The 22,193-nt window shown below is 41.6% G+C and overlaps 1 protein-coding gene across 5 annotated transcripts in view; it reads left to right on the plus strand.

The window, feature by feature from the left end:
* The window catches only part of PKIB (cAMP-dependent protein kinase inhibitor beta), a 56,636-nt gene that overhangs the window by 14,139 nt on the left and 20,304 nt on the right, over window positions 1-22,193 (plus strand). Inside the window, exons 1-2 of one of the 5 annotated variants that reach the window (XM_075087544.1) lie at window positions 6,327-6,394; window positions 7,288-7,384. The exons of 3 other annotated variants lie outside the window; for them this stretch is intronic. The gene's annotated coding sequence lies outside the window, so the exon portion shown is untranslated. Of the gene's footprint in view, window positions 1-6,326; window positions 6,395-7,287; window positions 7,385-22,193 lie in introns of those variants that run through there. One more of the 5 variants, XM_075087542.1, reaches the window with a different exon arrangement.

Consider the following 22,193-nt stretch of genomic DNA (forward strand, 5'->3'; position numbering starts at 1 on the left):
ATGTTCCTCCTTTTTTCTGCATTCAGTTGTAATTTTCATATATAGAGAGATATATAGAGATACATAGTATTTTGACAGTCAGCATCCAGATGTGTCCGAAATGCACATCTCTGAAGAATCAAATATTAGCTCAGGAAATTCAGTGATCATGAAAACTGACAGGACAGTGTAGGACTGGCTGACCAATGCATGCTAAGAGGAACGCCTCGTAGAAGAGCCTGGGAATTAGGCACAAACCCCTGATCCATGGTATTTGTGGCAGGGTAGCTTTTGTGCTTTTAACGGATCTGATACTACTGCTAAATATCTGCTGTCTCTTCTCCTTCATGCTGCCCTCAGAATTCTTTGGAGAAGCAAAAAATCACTAAGGACAAATAGCGGGAGAGAACTCAAGAGCATTGTACAAGAAATTGGCTCTACAGCTTGGACATCCTTTAGTGGGAATGGGCATGCTTGAATGCTATGCATGAATAATTTTCTGATTTTGAATAAAACCCTGAAAGGAACTTGGCTGTATACACAAAATCTTGAGGCCTATGCCATGTGTCTGTCGAGATGTATCCTATCCTATTTCTATTTCTGTTGGATTTTTATGCATTTCTTTGGAAGCAGTGCATCCTTAGAAGAACTTTTTAGCAGCTCTTTCAAGAACAATTCACTGAATCAAGAGGTACTTTTAGCCAGCTTAGACCCACAGCTCATCAAGGCCTAAGGAACGGGCAACACAGGACTCAAAGGGTGGAGTCTTGTTTTGGTGCCTGTCTGCCTTGTTGAGCTTGAGGGTAAATGAGGGCAAATTTGGCTTCTGACATAATTCAGAATATCTGTTATAAATCCTGCCTGGCTACATTAGCCTCTCAGGTGGATCTCTGCAGCACAGTGGTACACTTTTTCTTTGGTGATGTCCTCCATACCAAGGACAATTAAAAATATCTGTAGATCTGCCTGCTAGTCACTGTAAAGCTGCATGGTTGGTTGATGCACGGCCCGAACATATCCTTGCATAGAGCATGGACATGTGAACTGTGGTCAGAATAAGCCAGTGCATTCATCCTTTTCCTGAATATGGGTGAAGACAAGATTTAATTTGTGGAATGAACAGAGGGAATGCTGTTGCTGTGCGTGCCTGAGAAAGAGATGGACCAGGAGTAACACCTGGCGAATTAACATCAGAATTATGTCAGTTACAGGCTGCTAAAAGCTGCATAAGTAGTCTGCCATCATTTAAGCGGTATACATAGAAAGAATGCCACCAGCTTGCTTGAGGTTTGGTTTCACAGCACACTGAATCTGGAGGTGACCTTCAGTTATCATCGATGTGACATCCTTGGATAAACAATATGCCAAGGCTTCCTTCCATTGTTTTGATTCAGGTTTGATCTCAGTGATACCAGATGCAGAATAATATGTGGTCAGTCTCAGCCTGTTAGGTTAAAAGAAATGTTAGCAAGTGCACTTATAGAGGCTGCACAATGGAGACCCTTGTGCTAACAAGTGCAGTAGGTTCTTGTGCTGAACAGTTTGGGAGGGGGAAAGGGAGGAGAAAGTGCTATGATAAAGTGACATGACATTGGGAAGGGGAAAATGAGCAGTGGATTCAGCAGTGACTCTGGACATAGGACAGGAGTTTTCAAACACTTGCTTCTCTTCAGGCTTATCATCAAGGCTTCAGGCTTATCATCCTTCTGCCACTGACATCAGTTATACGTTTTTGTGTGTGTGTGTGTGTTATTTGCTACATGCAAATATAAATATTGTGTTTTCATGTTGTGTAAAATTACATTCCCCTACTGAGAGCACCAAGGAGTCTTGCAGGGGGGATTGCAAAGCACCTGTAAAAATCCCGTTTGACGGATGAAGCTATAATGGAGTATGCAGAGGTTAGGGATGGGGTCAAATGATTTCTGCTTTCCCTCTCATGCTCTTTGCAGAGATGCTTTTGTTCCAGGGAGAGCTAAAAGCTGCAATCCTAACCCTCAGGAAACCCCTTGGGCTGTGGCTGTGTCTGGCCAGCATAGTGCAAGACCAAAGGCTGAAGAAAACCTTTTTCTGTCTCTGCTATCACTCTCCACCTCTTTAGGGATCAGATATGATTTACTGTCTTCCCTGGGACCGCCTTCCCTTCACCTCCAAATGCCATTCAACCTTTGGCAAGCCCTGGTGTGCCAGCAGATTGCTTCAGCTGAACATTGGCAAGTGACCACAAGCTGCTGCTAGGGTGGGTCTGAGCTTCTGACAACCTTTTCCTTCTAATCACAGGTTTTTAAAGAGAGATTTAGTTTTGGAACTGCTGACTTCAGCTCTTATATCTATGCTGGTAGCTTTATTTATGGCAGATACAGCACATAAATTGTCGCGTCCTGACTGCCCAATGTCAGGGATGTCTCTGTAGGCAGGAGAGCAGGTGGTGTTTCTTTGGGGCATTTGACTTTTAAATTTCCTCAGCATCACCTTGCTTTAAAGAGCACCACTTAAGGAATTGATTGTTCCTGTTGCTGCCCTTTCAGAAGGGCAACTTGCAGCACTGCCTCTGCAGCCACCAGCGGAGAGTTGCTGGGCTTCAGGGACGATCGATATGGAAAAACCTGTGTGTTCATCTCTGTGCGCTGTGACACTTCCCGTTTTACTATTCAAGCAGAGTTCAGCACAAGTGGAGGGGTCACACAGTTTTGACAGGAACACAAAACTGATAATCTTACGTTCTTTTCTGGTTGAGCTCTTTCAATCTTTAGAGTGCTTTTTCATTCTCTAATGCTTCTTTGAAATAAAAAAAAACTACACTGAATGAACAGTTAATAGGATCCTTTCCCATTTTCGCTGGAAAGCTGTAATGTCTTATTAGCCAAAAATGCCCTTGTAATTTTCCACTTTCAGATTCTGCTTTCTACCTCTCCGAAATCAGCAGACACATTTGTCTTCTCTTGCCACAGGAGGGACTAGTCCTTTCCCTCTGCAGGGGATTGCTGTGGGGCTAGTTGAACGTGGTCTCACACACCAGCTTCTGGGAGTGGAAATCAAAACTGAAAATGTTTTTTGTGGTCTTCTCTTCGTTATAAACTTGATGTTCTGCCTCGCCACAGCACTGGGCAGCAAACACCAAACTAGAAACCTCAGTGTGCTGTGCCGTTCCACTGCTTGGGTGTCCGGAAAGGAATGGGTTTTCTTAAATCAGTGTTGACTAAATGACTTGGACTGCTCTTTGGTATGGAAGGGGAGGAAAGTTTTCTATTTGCTTTGAACTGACATAATGGGGATTTCATTTGTGGGGGGTTTATTTTTATATTTTCCTCCGGAGCATAAGAACAGTTGAACTGGTTCAGATTGAACAGCTATCTTGTGCATCATGTCGTGCTGCTAAGAGAAGTAAAAAATAAATGTCTAGGAAAAACACTATGAGCACACAACAGTATTTTCCCTTGTATATTCTCCATGTGTCCAGTGCTCAGCAGCTCATGGGTTACTTGAGCCAGGCGCAGTATCTGTTACCCCCTGGACCTCTCAATCATTGCTTTAGATTGAACCCAGTTTTCGGATCCAGGATAGATTTTCCACAGACATCAAGAAATTGCTCCCTGAAGCCAACTGCATGACACTGAGCAAGTTCTGTCTTGGAATCAATCAAGATTTGTGGCCTATTGATTCTGTGGACATTTGCAGTACTAAGAACATGTGGAATGGCAAGCAAACCATAAGCTTGTGGAGATGTGGGAATTTGCATTGTTGGTGTCTGACAGAGATCTTGGCCAAGGCAGAGGACATCCAGAATGATAGCTCCAGTCTCCTCATTGCCCTCTGCCAACTGGTATAATTATCTCCTTGTTGCTACCCCAGCTGTAGCCATTGCTTTCTTGTCCACTTCAGGTATGCAGGGATGTTGCCAGTGCTTTGCAGGGTAAGTGGTTTTGAAGGCAGAAGCGTTGCTCACATGCCTCTCAGCACAAAAAGAAATATTGAGGTGAGAAAGGGTGTTATGTGCAGTGAACACCCTTCAGATCATCTGCCTACTGTTTTGCTTTCAGAAGATAGACATTGAGATGTCCCAGGAGAGAGTGAAACAGGAGCTAGTCACAGATCTGGAAGACACAGAAACAGTCCTGGTGATTTTTAAGACCCTATTGAGAAGGAGCGTAGAAATGTTGTATTTGAAGATCTGAAGAAAATATATGTTACAAAAACATCTGAACTTGTGTAATTAGAACTAAGCCTAATTACAGTAGATGATTTTTAGACTGCGTCATTCAGCCAAAGTTCTTAGAGCCCCCACACGAGAAGTGCAGATATTCAGTGGTTCTGCAAATCAGTAAGTAATTCAGTAAGGTACTTACAGCCAGAATTGTTAAGGGAAAGATGCTTAATTAGGCCTCATTAATATAGATGGACTTGTGTTTGAAAAAATGTTTTTCTGATGCTGAAAACAAGCTTCTCTGGGGTGCTCATTCCTGAACATTTAGACAGATTTGGTTTTGACATGCTTATCAATAATTAGTAATAACACTGGGTATGAAAGGTTTTTTCTTTCTGCATCTGTGAAATTTCTTTTGAAAGTAGTAGAATGCCCTTGCTTATGCAAGTTACTGGTAGAGGAAAGAGCTACAACTGTAAGTAGATGTGGCTTACACATGAGATTAACCTACTTATCAGCTATAGACATTTTTTTAAACTTGATAAAAGAACTCGTGAACTGTCATTTTTTGTGCATATTTCACTGCAGATAATGCTCATGACACAAATTGTGTAGCTTAATAGTTTACAACATGGGATCAGAAATTAAATTAACCTCCTTTATCTGTTCAGATGTAGAGCCCTCGTATCTCTGTGTCTGGGAATGGTAAAAATGTGCGAACTGATGAGCTCCATCTATTTTTGAAAGATAAACTCCTCAAATATGGGTTTGCAATGTGGAAATCATGCCTGCCAATATCCTTCATGTTCAGCATAGGCTGTGTGAGGAGGATAAAGTCATTATGAATCCTCTCAAAGCCTCCACAGACTGTGTAGGCACCACACTGAAGTGGGGAACAGTCACCCAGGTCAATATAATTATACTGGACCCAGGAGGAATTGTGATAAAGGAATTTTTCATTGGAGAGAGCATGTATAAACCTCTTAGAAAAAGGACGGCAGAATCTCTAAAAGTATTCTGTGTGCACATTAAAGATGTTGTATGAAAGCACTGCACAGTCTAAACTGATGCCATAGTTATGTATTTTAGAAGAAAGAGCAAGTTGGCCTCTTATGGCCAAAGCAATGCTGTAATTTCAATCATGGGAACAGATAGGGAGCCTAGAAGGAGACAATTTAGCCCATAGGCTGAAGTTCTGGTCCCCCACCTGCTGTGGAGCTGTACTCAGCCAGTAAGCCTGTGGATTTCAATACTTGGCATACAATGCCTTTCAGCAGAGATCAGCACTTCGGAGGCTGCTCCTAACAAAGACACAAACTCACCTGAAGGCAGAATGAGGCAACTGGTAAGTACGTCAAGAGCCTAACTGTGAGGGCCTCCACGTATACAAAGCACTTTGTTAGCACTGTCTATAGGCTGCCTCTTCCTGTGTGATGGGACAGAGCTGTCTCCTCTGCGTTACCTTTCTCCAGCCCGTGGTATGGACGAGGAGCAGATGCACTTGGGTGATAAGTGTTTAGAGGTGCCTTCACCCCTCATTCCAAAAGAATTGGGAGTTAGGAGTGGTTATGCTTTCACTGGAAACAGAACATGAACAAGAATCAGAATAGCTATAATACACCATTTCTTTCTCCTCTGTTGACATGCCAGTTGCCTTTTACATCTTTATCTTGAGAATGATTGGGAAGGGCCTGGCTACCTTGAGAAAAGAGTGGCAGGTGAGCATCTGGAGAGTGCACTGGTATTTGTCGTGACTTTCTATGATGCATAAATCATACATCTGGGTCCTTAAGGCTGTGCTCAAAAGTATTTGTCATTTAACAGCTCTCGGTAAAATCACATTCAAATTCCCCAGAAACTTTACTCAGAATAGGTAAAAGTATTTGAGCACAGGCAGAAGTGAGGATGGAGTGGGGGGGATGGAATCCTAAAGAGTGTGCACCAAAGATCTAAAGAAAGACTCAGGCCCTATAAGAAGGAATGCCCCCACCCCAGGTCAGGCCGGGCATCCATCTTGTTTCACCAGCCAGCTAGCTCGACGCTTCTACACAATGCTGCTGTTCAGTGTTTCATGGGTGGGGAGCAACCACGGGTGAGGGTAGGGCACACACATCCTCTTAACCGGAGCCTCGGGGACAAAGGGAGCTTTGTGTGCGGGTTGGCAGGGACTTGCCCCTCTCCTGTTGACTGGGGGAGGTGGCTCTTGCCCGGGACCTGCGGCTGAAATCCTTCCCGATGCAGCTGGAGAAGGGGAGCACTGAGCTGCAGCAGGTAGCAATTCCTTTTACATTTCGCAGCTAGAAACTAGTGGTTGTTCAGCCTAAATTCCAGGTAAATGAATATCATAAACCCTCTCTTAGGAGACAGGCCTCTGTCTTCAAATGCTTCTGAGCCTATTCAAGCAACTTCAGGCTGTGCTACCTACAGCAGTGGCCTGAGTTGGTGCCCTTCTTCCTCACTGCTTCAGAGGGATGTTGCTGGTTTTGACATTTTCAAGTTTAAATTCAGTACAGCATCAGCCTCATCAATCATGGTATGAAGACAAATCCTGTCAGAGAATCCAGGCTTTGTCTTTGCTTTTTCTTCCTCTTCTCCACGACACAGAAAGAGGAGGGGAAAAAAGCTGTCAAATGCTTCCAGGTGATCGTGCTGAGACTCAGAAATTAAAACAAGACTAGGGCAAAAAAATTTTTACCATAGGTGTCAGGGGTGGAAGTCTGAATCTGAAAGGGGAACTCAGAACGCACACTTTGCTTTGTTTTGCTTGCTAGTTCTGATGTTCTGATTGTATTTACTTTTTACAGGCCAAGTTTTTATTATGCTGATTTTATTTCACTACTATTTTACAAATAGTACAAAAGGAAAATATAGTATCAAATCTAGTGAGTTTGTGTTTGTACTTGTATATTAACTCTTTAGCAAGCTATTTATTAGTTATTTCTACTGTACAGCATCAGGGGATAAAAAAGAGTCACAGTGTAGTTGTGCTTATATAAAGACTGTATTCCTAAGGGAGTACTAAAAAAAACCCCCCAGCCTAAAAGGCACATGCCATGTCCACAGTCCGGTATTTGGTATTTGAAGTTCATACACATAAGGACAGTAGTAAAGGCAAGCAACCTTAACCGAAAGCATCAGTTTAACATATATTTCAAAACTTGCAGTACTGATGGCTTCTACAGCATTGTCGAGTCAGCTGCATAAGGGTGAAAGGTCTGAGATCTACTGTCGGCAAAAGCATATGAAGGCTTGCTAGAGAAGGTAATGAAAATATTCCTGAAGCTTTTGACACTCAATGGTTTTTTTTTAATGATGACCCTTAAATTATAAATGGATATGGAAAACAAATGAATAATCATTTTCCAGTGGCAAATATAATGTGATGTTCTGTTCCTTAACTGTTTTTTTGCTGGGTGCCTGTGCATGAATGCCTTCTAGGCTGCGCTGTATGGTTAATTAGTTATTTATGACAAAGCTCTTTCAAGGTGGTTTTGTGTGTTTTGCTGCATGGATTACTTTGTTGTCTTTAAACTAAGGGCTTGGGAAGGGCGGGTTTTGAGTTCTTTCCTACAGGCTGATAAAGCACAGGAGACCACAGACAGCTTTCTCAATCGCTGTAACAACTCACTTGGGCTTTCCTGATTTTCTCTTGCCGCTTACCTTTGCAAAAGATATTGGATACTGGATGTAATTGGAGTGTAGTCTCCAATCCTCGCCGAAATCAATTCGTCTCTCTTGCTATCGATTCCTATAGAGTTTGAGAACCATAACTGGGCCCTGGCATAGCTTAAAACTCAATAAGCTATTAGTGACGCCTTATTTTTGATTTTGGAACATTACATTTCTATCATGGGGGCCTGTTGCCCTGTCAAACAATAATGCCATTTACTGTAAGGCGCACATCAAAAGTGCAGCTGAATAAATTTAACATCCATACCCCATGAAAGTAGATTTAAAGCCTGACTTCCTTATGTGTAATAGGACTCCATGATCACTAGTGCCAACTTCTAAAGCATTACAGACAGTACAGCCTGTGGTAGCAGTTCATGTGCAGGTAATCTGTTCTGGTGGGTCAGCAATGAAGGAATGGCAAGAGGGGGTGAACAGGTTCAGCAAGTGTAGTAAAGGATGTCTCATTAACTCCTTAGAGTCATACAGTGTCTACTCCTTTTGTTTTTACACTGATCTCTGGGATGCTAAAAGAATTTCTAAGCAAATTTGTTACTAGCATCATGGCAGTTGGATATCCAACTTTTGTAAGTCAATGGAATTTGCAAATTTAGTGGCTTCTCTGTTCTGAAATCACATCGAATAAAGGAGAGGCACTGTCAGAATAAATTATCATAGCTGTGTCTTATTAGAAAAATAAAATATAGATGGAATAGAAGATGACAAAGGTGGAAGCAATCTGAACAGAAACAGTCTTTTTCAAAAGAAAATTAAGTGGTAGACTTTCAAATAATGAAAGTAGAGATAATTTGGGATAGAATTAAATAGGAAATATCAAGACCATCTTGGAAATACTGCTGTGGCTGTTTGAACTGGGATTATTTTCGTCAACCCATAGCAGTGTCCTTGCTAGGATGACGGGAGGCAGCAGGCTGTTGAAACAGGTATAGGAGCAGGCACAGCACAGATAGCCCGAAGGCTGCTAGGGTGAAGCTCAGCTGTAAAAAAAAAAAAAGCAACCCACCAAAACACCCCAGAGACATCAGCAACTTCATCAGCTTTTTGGCTGCTTGATGTGTCTGGAGGGCTGGTGGCAGAATGCACTTCCAAAAGCCACGGTGCCAAGCTAAATGCAAACATAATTTCCTTAAACATGCTCCTCTTCTTTTACCCACACAGAGGAACACAACTCTAATCAACTAAATTAAGTTGCAGGCTGGGAGAAAGTAAATTGGGAAAGGGAGAAAGAAGCTGATGAAATTTCTGGGTTTTGAGATTTGAGGGGAAATCTGGTGTCCTGGGATGGTGGAGAGGCACTATGGAGGGCATGTTTATGTTTTCTTTCAGCAGCCAGAGCACGGCTGTATTCTCAGAAGTCACAGTAAAGCTCTGGGGAAAAATGCAACGTATCATTTACATGCCAGCTGTACTTCATTGTTTGTCACTCTTTCGGCACAGACCCGTTACCCTTTTTTATTTTCTGTCACTTTTGTAAACTGATAGAGAATGGGATTGTATGGAGGGAGAGTAAAATGAGAAGATTATAAGGTACAATTTCCATTTTTGTTATAAGAGAGCATCTTCTTAGTCTTAATGAGAAACCTCCATCTGCAGTTTTCCAGGAGTCTGTTTCTTTACAAGGATGTTTTCAAGATTGATTGGTATCAGGTGTGCAGTGCCACATGATCCAGGCGTTACTATGGTGACCACTCTTTTTAGATAGGATGTCAGAGACTATAATTGCGCTTACAAAATCCTGTGCACAGTCTGATAACCTGCACAGAAATAAGCTGTAGCCTCACTCAGGCCTAGGTCTGTCTGCGTAAATTTGCTGGTTCGCAACTGCAGGCCACCAAAGATCGGATACTGATGTCTGGGGAGATTTCTCTCCCCTCTCCCTTTCCTTGTGGCAGACAGGGAGGATCAGCTCTACAGTGTAGGAGGAAAGACTAAATCCTTTTGACCGCCATCCGTCCCCAGCCCCTTCTGTGTCTGCAGCTCTTTCTCTGTTTCAGGCTCGCAGATGCGCCCGGTCAGTGCTCTGCTGATGTCCCTGTGGCTCCGCTAGTGTTCACCTGGTGCTAGGGCATGTGAAAAAAGGTGGTTTACTGCCATACTGGCATCTGTGTTGTTGTACTGTGGACAGTGGCAAGCCCAAAATGTCTTCTCTGCCTTCTGCAAACCTCTGACCACTGATTAAAATGAAATTACCCTTCAAAATGCTGCTTGCTCACCCTTTGTATTTCATGGGTCCTAACACTGCAACCACACACTTGCTGGCAGTAATGTTACACTTGTTCATTAACTTCTGCAGGGTTAGGGGCACAGGTTAATTGGCCCCTCTGTCCATACACTGCTTATGGCCATACAAAGGTAGTTTGACCTTTTGGCTATCACAGCGTATAGATTCCTGGGTTTCTGCTTCAAGCCAAGTAAGTTGTAGCTGACATGAAAAGTAATAAGCTCACAAAGTTTATTAGCTTGAGTTCTGCATCTGTAAGATGGAAGGGAAAGAGAAAAGTTGGAAAGGAGTGAGGAAACTATAACATGGGTTCCAGGTCAAGAGGCAAGGGCTGAAGGAGCAGTTAGAGGGTAATGTGCCTTCCTGCCTCAATTCCTCCGTCCCAGCTACTGCTTCTCAGCGGCAGCAAGGAGCTCTAGGTCAGCGTCCTATGGTTGCCCTTAGGCAGGGTGGTATGAGCAACAAAGGGAATCCCATTTTCTATTACTTGCTGCATCTTTGCTGTTGGTCTCCTCAGAGGGCCAGGGTAGCACAACAGACCTACAAGAATGTGTGCCTGTGTATCAGACTGTTACAGGAGATCAGATGTCAGGGAAAGGTACATTTCCCTGATGAAAGAAACCTTTCTGATGAAGTCTTGCACATTCCTGCAATTTTAATAGGGCTTGAACCTTTAAGTTGCTAAATAACTTCAGCTCTCCCCAGTATCTGTAGAAGTCAACAATACTCAGCACTCCTCAGAGTTAAGACTAGGAAGTTGAATATTTGGACCTGTTGTGTCCAAATGTGGTCTCTCTTAAGTCTGCAACTGCTACTTTGAAAGACGAAATTAAAAAATAAGATAAAATAACCAATTATGGCCCCAGTTGTACAGAGCGCTTAAGTATGCATTTTTAAGCACGCAGCTATGAAAAGTAAACATTTGATCGAGTGCTCCTGTGTACTGGAGCAATGCAGTACAATGGTGTATAGTGCTACAAGCTGGAGTTAAAGTGACATTTGATTGTATATTGCACTTCACTTTATTGATTTGACATTATCCCCTATTGTAGTTGAGTTCTCTTTTGCTAGGTAATAAGTGGGCTCTAATAAAATAATCATAGTCAAATAGTCAAATAGTCAAATAAACATAGTCAAATAGTTCAAGGTGAGTGTAGTTAGGAGTCCTTTAAGTCAACTTGGTCATGTCCTCACTGTATTAAGTATGTGCCCTTCAGCTGTGCTGGGAGTCTTTTAGAAGCCAGAGTTACTCCAGGGGTCAAATTCTTAAACTGAATTTTCCTATTGACTTTTAATGATATTCATGAATAACTGGAGATCGATAAGCTGTAAGGAACATTTCCAAATATGGGAAAAATGAAAACAGACCCTATCACAGGCATCAGGCAGTTTGAAAAACTAAATATCAAAAGAAGTCAGACTTTGTATAGCATAGGGCTGAAACACCAATATGGATACCGATTGAAATCTGAGGGGATGGTAAACAAGAGCATCTGTCCTTTCAAAGACCATGTTTGTTAATAAAGAAATAACAAGCATGTTAATTGGCTGCTTTGCATTTAACTGTATAAATAAGACTGGAAAATGCCAGCCAAAGCTACTACAGACAGGAGAGTCAAACACTGAATTGTTTGGCATAAAAGTGAGAGCTTCCACAGCTGGTTCCGTACTTGAGAAAACTGTGACACAGGAAGTGACTTAACTTACTAATCATTGCCTTATTCTTCGTGTTTTTACTTCTGTTTCCCTGACTTCTTGCTTCTCTGTGGGGAAGGGCTTTCCCTTCTGATTTTGCTGTGTTTCTCTAAGCAACAGAAACACGCAACAGAAAACCATCTGGAACACAGACTCAGTGCCAGCCCCATTCAGAATGAAAGAGCTGATTTTTGATGCCTGATTTGGAGTACCACATGCTCTGCTCTGTGTGTCTCACAGCCAAACTGGAAATCTGTCACCGTGCCCAGTTTCCAAAAGATGGAGGCTCTTAGAATACAAAGTCCTGTTGGATCAGTTGATAGTTCTCCATCTTCTGCATACCTGTCGGGGTGAGCTGCTCAACCTGAAACTCGTGGTAATTGTGACCATCTTATCCTGCTTTGTGCATTGCCTGCAACAAACTAAACATTACTCACCAAGGAAGGTGCACTTGTTAGACCATGTCTGCAAGACTGTCCAGTTTTGCCCCTGCCTTACCAGAAGGACGTTGATAAACTGGAGCAGGAGACCACCAAATTGGTCAGGGAAGGAACACTTGCCCTGTGAGGAGAGGCTGAGGGACTGGGGCTTGTTCAGCTTGGAGAAGACTTTTGGGGAACCTAAGAGCAGCCTTCCCATACCTATAAAGTGTTACTGAGAAGGCAGAGCAGGCTCTATACAGAATTGCACAATAAGAGAATGAGAGGCTGTGGTCACAAACTAGAACGAGGCAGATTCAGACACGAGGTAAGAAAAAGCTTCTTCATGAGGACAGACAAGCCCTTGCACAAGTTGACCAGAAAGACTGTGGAGTCTCCATCCTTGGAGATATTAAGAAGCTGACTGGACAGATCACTCAGCAGTGTGGTCTGAATTAAGTACTGACACTGCTTTGAGCAGGAGGTTGGAATAGATGACCTCCTGAAGTAACTTCCAACCTGAATTATTCTGTGGTCTTATATCACCAATTTTTCAGCCTTGCTTTATTCTCTACTTCTGGCTCTGTCCCAGACACTTCTGTTGCATATCCTGTTGCACTCTCAGAGGCGTACAAGTAATGCAAAGTATTGCTGCTGTTCTCTACCAAGTGAGCCTTGACATGATGAGAAGTGTGCTGTTTTTGAGATGTTGACAAATTTCTATTTTGACAAAACCCTACGTTGTCTTCATAAGGGAGTTGCTTAGCCAGGACTTGTACACAACTCTCCAGACGGTGAGATCTTTCCTTTCCATTCATGCTGCCACCTGTTTTCTTTCTAATGATTTTCTGTTGTCTTTAGCATTGCTGCTCATCTAGAAAATAGTATGTAACTTCTCAGAATGATGGCCAGCAAGAATCCATCGTGATAATGAGCAGGAAAGCAGAACTGCATGCCAACAAACACATAGCTGGGGTAATTTAGTAAAACAAAAATAAAGTTTTATTTCTGTTTCAACAGATGAAGAAATAATAATGTCTAGTGTTCTAGCCTCAGATAATTTCAGAAAACTTGTATTCAGGGTCCAAAATAAAGTGGAGCAGTTTCTGGGAGAAGGAGAAAGAAATGAGCCAAAGACAGTGGATACAGGTTTATTTAGGCAAAGAGACAGAGGGGAAAAAATAATTAAGCTCCATACAACAAAACAGTAGTTACTGGGAAGAGACTTAGTGACTTCCTGCATCAGGGAAGTGTAAAACGTGTTTCACATCCAGTCATCACCTTGCCTGATTCTGTACTGGAGTTCAGACCTACACCAGTGTGACCCTGTGGCCTTGTAAATCTGCTTGGTGAGGAAGACGGTTCTGTCCAACGCTGGAAATGTAAATTATTGATTTCTACCTGGCTGCCTCAGACACTTTCTCCCATCTGAAGAGAAGAACTTTGTTTTATTAACTTGTTTTCACTGTGAAAGACACGATTGTTCCTTTTTTTTTTCAGGAGACCGACATTTTAGGATATCCCTAAATTTATTTGTGTTTGATATTCTGAAGGAAACATCAGTGGACTGTGGCCTCCAGGAAGCCACCAGAGTCTGCTTCCCTCCAGACCTTTCTTCATGTCTCATTCCCCCCATCTGTTTGTAAATATTCAGCAAAGGCAAGTAGGATTCCCTGCTTTGATTTAATTAGGTTTTCGAGTTGTCCCAGAAGCAGTGACCCTAATTCATTTTCATATGCAGAACTCTTTTTTAGAACACTAAACAGGATAAAGTTGAACTAGTTTGTATTTTTCCTAATTATGTTAGTTTTTCCCTTCCCCCTCAGCTGGCTTTGAGGAAAACTCAGAAGGCTCATGCTTTTCTTCAGCAGGAGAGTCAGAATCCATACAGAATGGGAAGCTATAAGACATAATCTAAAAAGTAGCCCTGAACCACCTGAAATAATGACTTAGTAATAAATGTGAAATAAAGTTAGGAAAATTGCAGAATTTATTTTCTTTCTTAAAATTAAAGGAACTCAAAGGTCAGATTTCTAATGTGGATTAGTGACATGTAAAGCTTCTAAAATTGTGATTAAGTATATAACAAAGACACTTTCTTTTTAGGCCACTGTTGAATGTTTGGTATTGTATCTTTTCCCCAAAAATGTTACCTTTGGAGCTGAAATTTGCTAGATTGGCTCACAATAAGGAGAGCAAAGAGTCTGTCCCAGAAAACACAGGGCCTCAACTTGACAGTGAGGTAGGATCATTAGTTTATCAAAAATCACTTCATTTCATCCAGTTATGTCCACCTTGACAACTACTGGTCTTCACTGTTTTCTTAGCAGTTGCTAGGAGTTCACCAGTTTCAAATTTAGTGATTAACTTGGGATGTGCCTGAGAACTCTCCAAAAAAGGAAGGCAAACAAGCCTTTGCAGAGCTTGGGTAAATAGGCTTTCTGTGTGGTGAGAGGAACAAAACAAGGGGCCTTTTCTGACGTATATGAAATACGTGTTGGCATCAGTTCAGGTTTCAGTATGTGATGATCGAGCTCTTTAAGTCAGTGCGGCTTGTCAGTGTTCAGGGTAGTGAGGTGGTAGCAGGAGATGCACAGGTGATGTAGAAATGATAAACACAGAAATTCATGCTCAGAGATTCCAAAATAATTGATAATTATCTTCTATTTATTTTGGACATGTTAGCAGTCAGTTTTTCTCAAGTACTGTGTGCCTAACAGCTTACGCTGACCTCCTTTACTTTTTTCAGGACTCTTAACTCCAATATTCCTGACAAACTAATGTATGCAATGCATTTAAACTTCATCAAAGGCTGGCAAGAGGCATAATTATTTTTCCTGAGTTTAGTTATATCAAAACTGTCTAAAAACTCTTTCCAGAGTAAGTAATTGCTGGTTGAGTTTGGTACATGCAAATAATACATATAATTGGAAACCGACTCTTCAACTTCCTTTTAATCCTGTTCCTTTCTTTGTAGGTGTGGTAACTCCTCACTGGCAGGGACAAATTCTAATAACCATTCCCCTAGGGAGATAAGTGAAACTATTAGTTGTGGTGAGTCAATATAGCATGTAGCCACAGAGGCAATTACAACTGTCCTATCGTCAGATTAGCAGGTCCGTGTTGTGATTGATCTCATGTACTTTCAGTTGCAAGAAGCATGTAAACATCCTAAAATGTCCTGCAACTGTTGTCTCCAAGAGAACAGCATCTTGTTGGGGTCATCTTTAGTGCTTGCTTTATTGGTATTTTGCCAGTGTAATACTGGCAATGCAAAGAAAATATTCTTTCAGAGAAATGCTCAGCAGTTCCTTGCAGCATGGTCAATGTTTTTAGTGTCAAGTCTTAAATAAACAGTGGTTTTGGTTTAATTTGTTTTGGTTTTACTCATGTTTGGTTTAACCTCTTTCTAACAGCTCAGTGCTGCAGACACTCTTTATGCAGCCAGTTGGGAGCTAGTCAGAGAAGAGGACAGGTAAGAATTCATGGTCTGTGGGGACAAAATGAGCATGGTCATTATGGTACTCAGCTGGAAATCTGGAAGTTACGAATGTTGGACTGACTCCAAGGCCTCTTTCTTCTTGTATAAGAAATAGTCATTGCATAAATTACGGAAGCAGTCTTTAGGTTTCAAGCATAACATTTTTCCTCTGTGTTTCAAGTGGTGGCCTGACGACTGCCAGTCCTGACCACCAACTTCTGTGACCTTTTTTTCCCTCTCAAAGAAAGCATTGTATTGGAGGTTAAAATGTAAAGAGTAGGGCAAAACTTCAGCACAGTGGAAAGTGCTATTGCTCAACTTAATGTCTTCCCTAGGGATCAAAGCATTCACCTAGGAGACAGAAGCTCAAGGTAGCTTTTCATCAACTCACTAGGTATTCTCTTCTGGGCATGGTTTCAAAATGAGGAGTGAACCCTGCCTGGTGATTTGATGGAATTATTGCAGAGGTGATGATTTCTTCATCAGCTGAAGTGAGCGGTGAGTAGATGTGCGTGCTTCCTGGTAACCCAGAGCAAGGCAAAGTCTTGTGATGGGTAGGATCCCTAGGCGTGCCTTTCTCCCAGGTATTACCTGTTGGTTAGTTCCAGGTGGCTCTCCTTTCATGTATGAGATTTGTAGGTTGAAGCAGTTTCTGAAGCATCCAACTTGGTAGAGGAAACTTTGGTATCCAGTTCTGCGGTTTGGCTTTTTACTTTGCACGTCTGGTACCTCAAGCAAAGGTGTCGTGGCACCTGTCTTATACATACACATGCTTTTGGCTGAAGAACCAAGAAGAATCCACTCCCAGATGCTATGAAAAATAGTGGTGTGTGGAACAAGACAAGAGGCAAGATGAGGTCCAGGGCCAGTAGTGAGCCTTCATCATGACAGTCCACAAAAAGCTTGACTTTGTGTATGGCTGCTTGCAGTAGGTTTGAGTCCAGCTTTATTCACTTTAGAGAGAAGGGTTTTTTCATCAGCTGTGGTATGAGCCTGAACAATTCCACATCCAGTGAATTAATCTCACCTTAATGGCTATGGCATTAGAGAAAAAAGAATTTGGATGACATATGTCTTTAGGTTTCAGTGTAGGAGATGCAGAGGTGTCCATACCCAATAATGCAAAATAAATGCAAATTTCAAATAACCTGAAATGCCTTTATATGCTTAGGTAAGCATTTTATTTATAAACCGAAGAACATTATGGACATTAAGCCAATGATATAGATTGCATGGTCTAATTTTCTTTCTTCTAAAAAACTTTGTACAAGATAACTTGGTTGGTCTGTAAAAGGAATGGTCCAACTTAGCTTCTCAAGTGCACTGAAGTTGAGAAGACTTTCTTCATCTGTTAAAAAATGAATAAATAGAACTTATTGTAGAAAAATTCAGCAAGAAAAGGTCTCAGCAGTATTATTTGGAAAATAAATTTCTTTAAATGAGAAATGCAGAAGTTGTTTCTTAATAAATGCTGACATGCCAGAATAGAGTTTCCAAAACCCAAACATTATGTTGTTTGGGAGATTCTGAATGCTCTCAGCACTGCAAGACCAACAAAGTTGATCTGAGTTTACAGCAAATAATCTGTCCTTACATATGTCACAGGCATACTTTCATTAAAGCATCCTGCTGCATATTAGGAAGCTATTAGACCATTAGTTTATCTGGCACCAAGCCACTTGTCAAACTTCTAAGTGTGGAAGTATGGTTGCTTAGTCACAGCTTTGGAAGCTGCAGTAACAGTTCAGGAGAATCTACCCTTTAGCTGGTAGACACCCTGGAGAGCTGCAAAGATATATAATATATATGCTTTTGAACTTTAAAATAGGAAAGAGAGAACCCATCAACAGACCTTTTGTATGTGCATGTTGTTTTCTTTCTTTCCTTGGCACTTAGGTAACTCTAAAACAGCTAAAATCAACGCACAAAATGTCAGGTTGAAAAGGGCATGTGTGCAAATAAAGCTTTTCAATCTATGGATGTGGTTCAAAGCACTGACTGTACCAACGGTTTGTCCACTAATACATCAGCTGAAGTAAAAGCATGGGCTTTGGTCTTCAGGTGAGCAACAGATTTGGAACAAGACAGCATTTTAGCTTGAGATAACATTCACAATTTTGTGCTTCCCTGCTGATACCAGGTATGATTTACTGAAGGGAGCGGGAGTAGAAGGAAAGAAAATAGGTGGAAAGGGGGCTAATGGGGTCCCAGCCACTGCATTACCACAGCTGGGTCGTGTGTGTGCATCAGCATGATGGCAGCCACGTACTTCCTTTCCACTACCGCAGCAGCGGTAGATGTGACCCTGATAACATTTTCTGTCTCCCTTTATTCACGCTAGTCTCTTCAGATCCTGGTTCTTAATTAGAAACCCATTCTTGCTCTGCCTTGCCAACTATACTTGTAAAATAAATGAAGCATATCTCGTAACCAATGGCCAAGGACAGTTATGTTGTTGAAGTTTCTTCTGGATAGTGTTAATTAAGCAAAACCAATAAAACAGGCATAATTGACAAGCACAAGGAGAAAACTAATTTTACAGAGTGCTAAAAGCTTAAGGGAAGATGGCAGTTTTTCCTGTAAATTTATTCTCTATTGTATCAACTACTGTTGCAGAAATGTTATGGGGGAGGCTGAGCAGTGGAACAATTTATTTTGCAGTATTTTGAAATCCAGTTATCTCTCCGTGACGAACCCCCATCTATTTCAAAATATTGATCTTTGTATTACTCTAATGAGTTTCTGGAGTGGCATGTTTTATCACTAGTACCTCTCTGGGACAGGCAGAGGTTCTCTGAACCCTTCGCAAAGTTTATACTGGGTTTTGTGAAGTATTATCACTAATATGAAAGTGCAGAGAGAAGAATGTTCATCCAAGAGAGAATATGGGGAAGAAAAGTTTATACTTGGCAAGTGCTGAATTGTTGAATAGATTGGTGTAGGCTTTAGTGTGGTTTCATACTGTACCCCAAAAAATACGTAAGTGGTTTAAAGGCTAACTTAATATAACCATTTAAACAAATTGTTTCCCTTTTTAATCTTCTTTTTATGTCTAGGTTAAACATTTGAAATAGAGGTGACACCATACAAAAAAGGAATATGCATCTGGGCAAATTAATTTCTATTTCTGCTACCTGACCTTAAGATCCCACTGACATCCACTGAAACGCCCCATTTGCACTTTAGTAACTAAGTAACTGGCTGATGTGAACAGTTTGTGGGAAGACCCCAATCTCAGTTGCCCTGGTGTACTTCCAGAGGAACATAACTCCCAAGGGATTGCTCTAGATTTACAGCAGTTGATTTTTACTCAGCTTGGGTCCTCTGTGTTGGAAGAAACCTATCCAGTGGTAAAAAAACCCCCACCTTCCCCCCAGTTCCCCACCTGTGGGTGACTGACCCTTGAAAAATGTCAGATGGAGACTATCTCAATTTTGTACAAAACGTTGAGTCATTTCCTCAACCGAGAAGTTAATTTTTCTTCAGTGTTCCTTTCCTTTTTTTTCCCCTGCTGACGTACTCGGCACACAAGAAGCTTTTTTTATTTGTATAGCTCCAAATTGTTTCAGCCTTTCTGATTTTTAAAAGCAGGAAAGCTTTTCCAGTGTTGATTTGCTTCTCTGGTAGTTGTGTGACGGCAGGTTATTTTTGAGGAGACAGTGGAAGCCAGAGCTGCTGGCACCTTCCCAGATGCTCCTCTCTGTGACTGCCCACAGCTCGAGCAGTGGCTTTCTTCGGTAGCTCACGTCCAGCCCCTCTTCAAGAAAGACCGACCATGCTGTGGGGCTGAAGGCATACCTGAACTGTGAACTTTAAGGTACTTAGCATTTTTGGGGGACAGAATTGGGCAGATTGCCAAGACACCATACCAGTAACCCTCTTCCCTGCAGGCTTGTCGGTTCTCCATGCAAATCAGCTGACAGCTAATAGGCAATTAAGCGGTATGGTTATTTCCAGGTAGCTTTCTTGTCCACTCTGAAACTCTCTGTGTGTGTAGATGCCAAAATATTAACTCTGTTGCAGACATTTGCTGAAAATGTTGTGGGAAAGTATTATTTACCTTGTAACAATGTGAAAGTTTTTATGCCGTAGTTAATGTGTTATCACTTTGGATAACAGAATGCCATTGAACAGCCACGGTTTGCTTTCTTACACGGTGTCCGGGCAGTTGTCACCTTTGGGGTGAATGTAGCGGCATTGCTGCTGCAGAAAGATTCACCCTCCCTTACCAGAGGATGGAGAATTCGTTTTATGACATCATTCTTAAGGACTTACTTTTGTTCCAGAAATGCCCTGAATGGCAAGGCTGAAGTCCAGAAGTCTACCTGTACGGCATGTGCTCCTGTATGTGAATTTGTAGTCTCTTTATTTATTTTAAATGTATTCAAGTTTCATTTCCCTCTTGGCAACAGTTCAGCTTTCCTGTGGTGTTTTGCTGTAGTCAGCTGAGAGCCAGACGTTGAGATCACATTCTAGTTCTTTCTGGGTGTCTCTGGTATTCATCAACCCCTTTTGCTGTCCTGTAAGTAGGTTTTTTTCTTACACTCTTGTTTGCTATATTCTAGCTCTTTTAGGCTGTTTTTAGACTATTTTAACAAGGTTTCATTACCATCTAGCACTCCTAATGAACGTTAGTTAAAGAGCTGTGCTTGTCTCAGTACTGCTTTGAAGAAACTAAACAAATAGAAAAGTTCCCTATTATAAATGTTCATAGCCTTGCCGGTGTTCTGCTTGCTGGACTTGATGCACCTCAGAAGCTGTCCTTGTCTTTCTAGGCTCTCTGCTGAAACAGTAGGGTAAGAATCTTCTTTGGTATAACAAATGTAGCTAGATTAAAAAAAAAAAAGAAGAGTCTAGATTATATGTTTGGATGTTGTTCTTTGGCCGTGACTGTTGGTGCTTTTGGGAGTTCTCTGCTGAGTAGTACAGCAATGGGTTCCGTTTCTCTGTGGATGCATCTCTTCCTTCTTCAGATGGGAAGAAGGGTTCATCAGGTGAAGCCGGGTAGAGCCACAGTTTGTGCGGCCCTTCAAATGCAGATTGCTACGTCCGCCCTGTAGAGATATCCATATCACAGCCAGGTTTCTGGAGTTCTCTGACTAGGAGGTGTCAGAGATGGAGCACTGGCCACAAACAGCTCTGAACTGAGCACAAATAGCCAAGTAGCTGCTTGTGCTTGGACTTGGCTTATCTGGTGTTCACCCAGTCCTCACAAATTTGAGGGACTCTACAGTTCAGGGAGGAGTGTTAAAACTTCTAAGACAGGACAAATCTTCCTTCTGAGGAAGAAATCTTGACTTCCCCCCCCCCCCCCCGAATAAATGAGCAGGGTTTTTGAGGAGAGTTTATTTGCTGTCAGCTCTCTCCTAAACCCCTGTTTCATTGAGCACATCTGTAGTTGTTTGGTTGATGTTATAAGAAACAGAATGTGACCCATAGTATCAAAATGAGTGTAGCGTATAGGTCTGTTTGGTGAAAGGTCATGTCTTTTCATCTGCAATCAAAAAAATTCAGAATTTTTCCTGCATTTTTTTGAGAAAATTGCAAGATATAAATAAAACAAACCTTTCAACTGCTCACCTTAAAGTGAGCCATAAAAATATAGCAGAGAAGACCAAAGAAAAAAGTTTTCCATGGCGTCTGTAGTCTTTTGTAGCTCTTCAAGAACATGAGGTCATCTGCAGAAGAAAAGAGTCCCCTGAAATCACAACATCTGCAGTTTTCCAGCCAGATTCATGCAAGACTCTAGGGAGGATGTGTAGGCTCTACTCACCTCCAGTGTTGAGTGGAGTTTAGGAAAAGGGAATCCATCTCTAAGGATATGTGTGTAACAGGAAAGCATGGCAAGCACCCTTCTTATTTTTGACCTTTCAAAGATATAGGTCTTAATGCAGAAGTAAATGCCAGTACCTAAAACAAGGAGTAAATGTTTTGAGTACTATATCAACATAATCCCCCAAAGCTCTGCACTTGTCAGTCAGTATCATTTTCACGTTTTTGTTTTGAAAAGCTCAGCTCCATTCTTCTACAAACAAAACTCCCATGGAGTTTCCATTAAGCAATGCGATTATGTCTGTGTGTTTCTGGGAAAGCTGCATCTTTATAGAAATATGTCCTCCAAAACGGTCTTGGTGTTGGTTTCAATCTGTCTAGAAACAGAAGTATCAGTTTGTAAAAAGATTCTCTCAGTCATAATGCCTGTCTGTTTCTCTCTTTCTTTCCTGTCTGTGCTTAATAGGACAAAATGGGGGAAAAAAATCGACTTCTGAGTAGTTTGCATAGGAAAAAAAAAAAGAAGAGAGATTAATTTACACCGCCAGGTGTCAGGCTGTAATATGATTATGCTGGCAAAGCTGAAAAAGGAAATGTTCAGAGATCATAGACATTTTAGAAGAGGCCATTAGTTTAACAGATGGCAAAAATTTGTTTCTGAGCATTCAGCGGTTCCAGAACTTACATAACATGTTACACAGGTATGTAAACACACTGGCCAAATGCCGTGGAGGCTGCAAAATCCTAAGAGGAGCTTGCGAGGGTGATATTTCCAATTTAAAATAAAATCCG

The sequence above is a fragment of the Phalacrocorax aristotelis genome, chromosome 3, assembly GCF_949628215.1.
Source record: "Phalacrocorax aristotelis chromosome 3, bGulAri2.1, whole genome shotgun sequence".
Taxonomy (NCBI): Eukaryota; Metazoa; Chordata; class Aves; order Suliformes; family Phalacrocoracidae; genus Phalacrocorax; species Phalacrocorax aristotelis.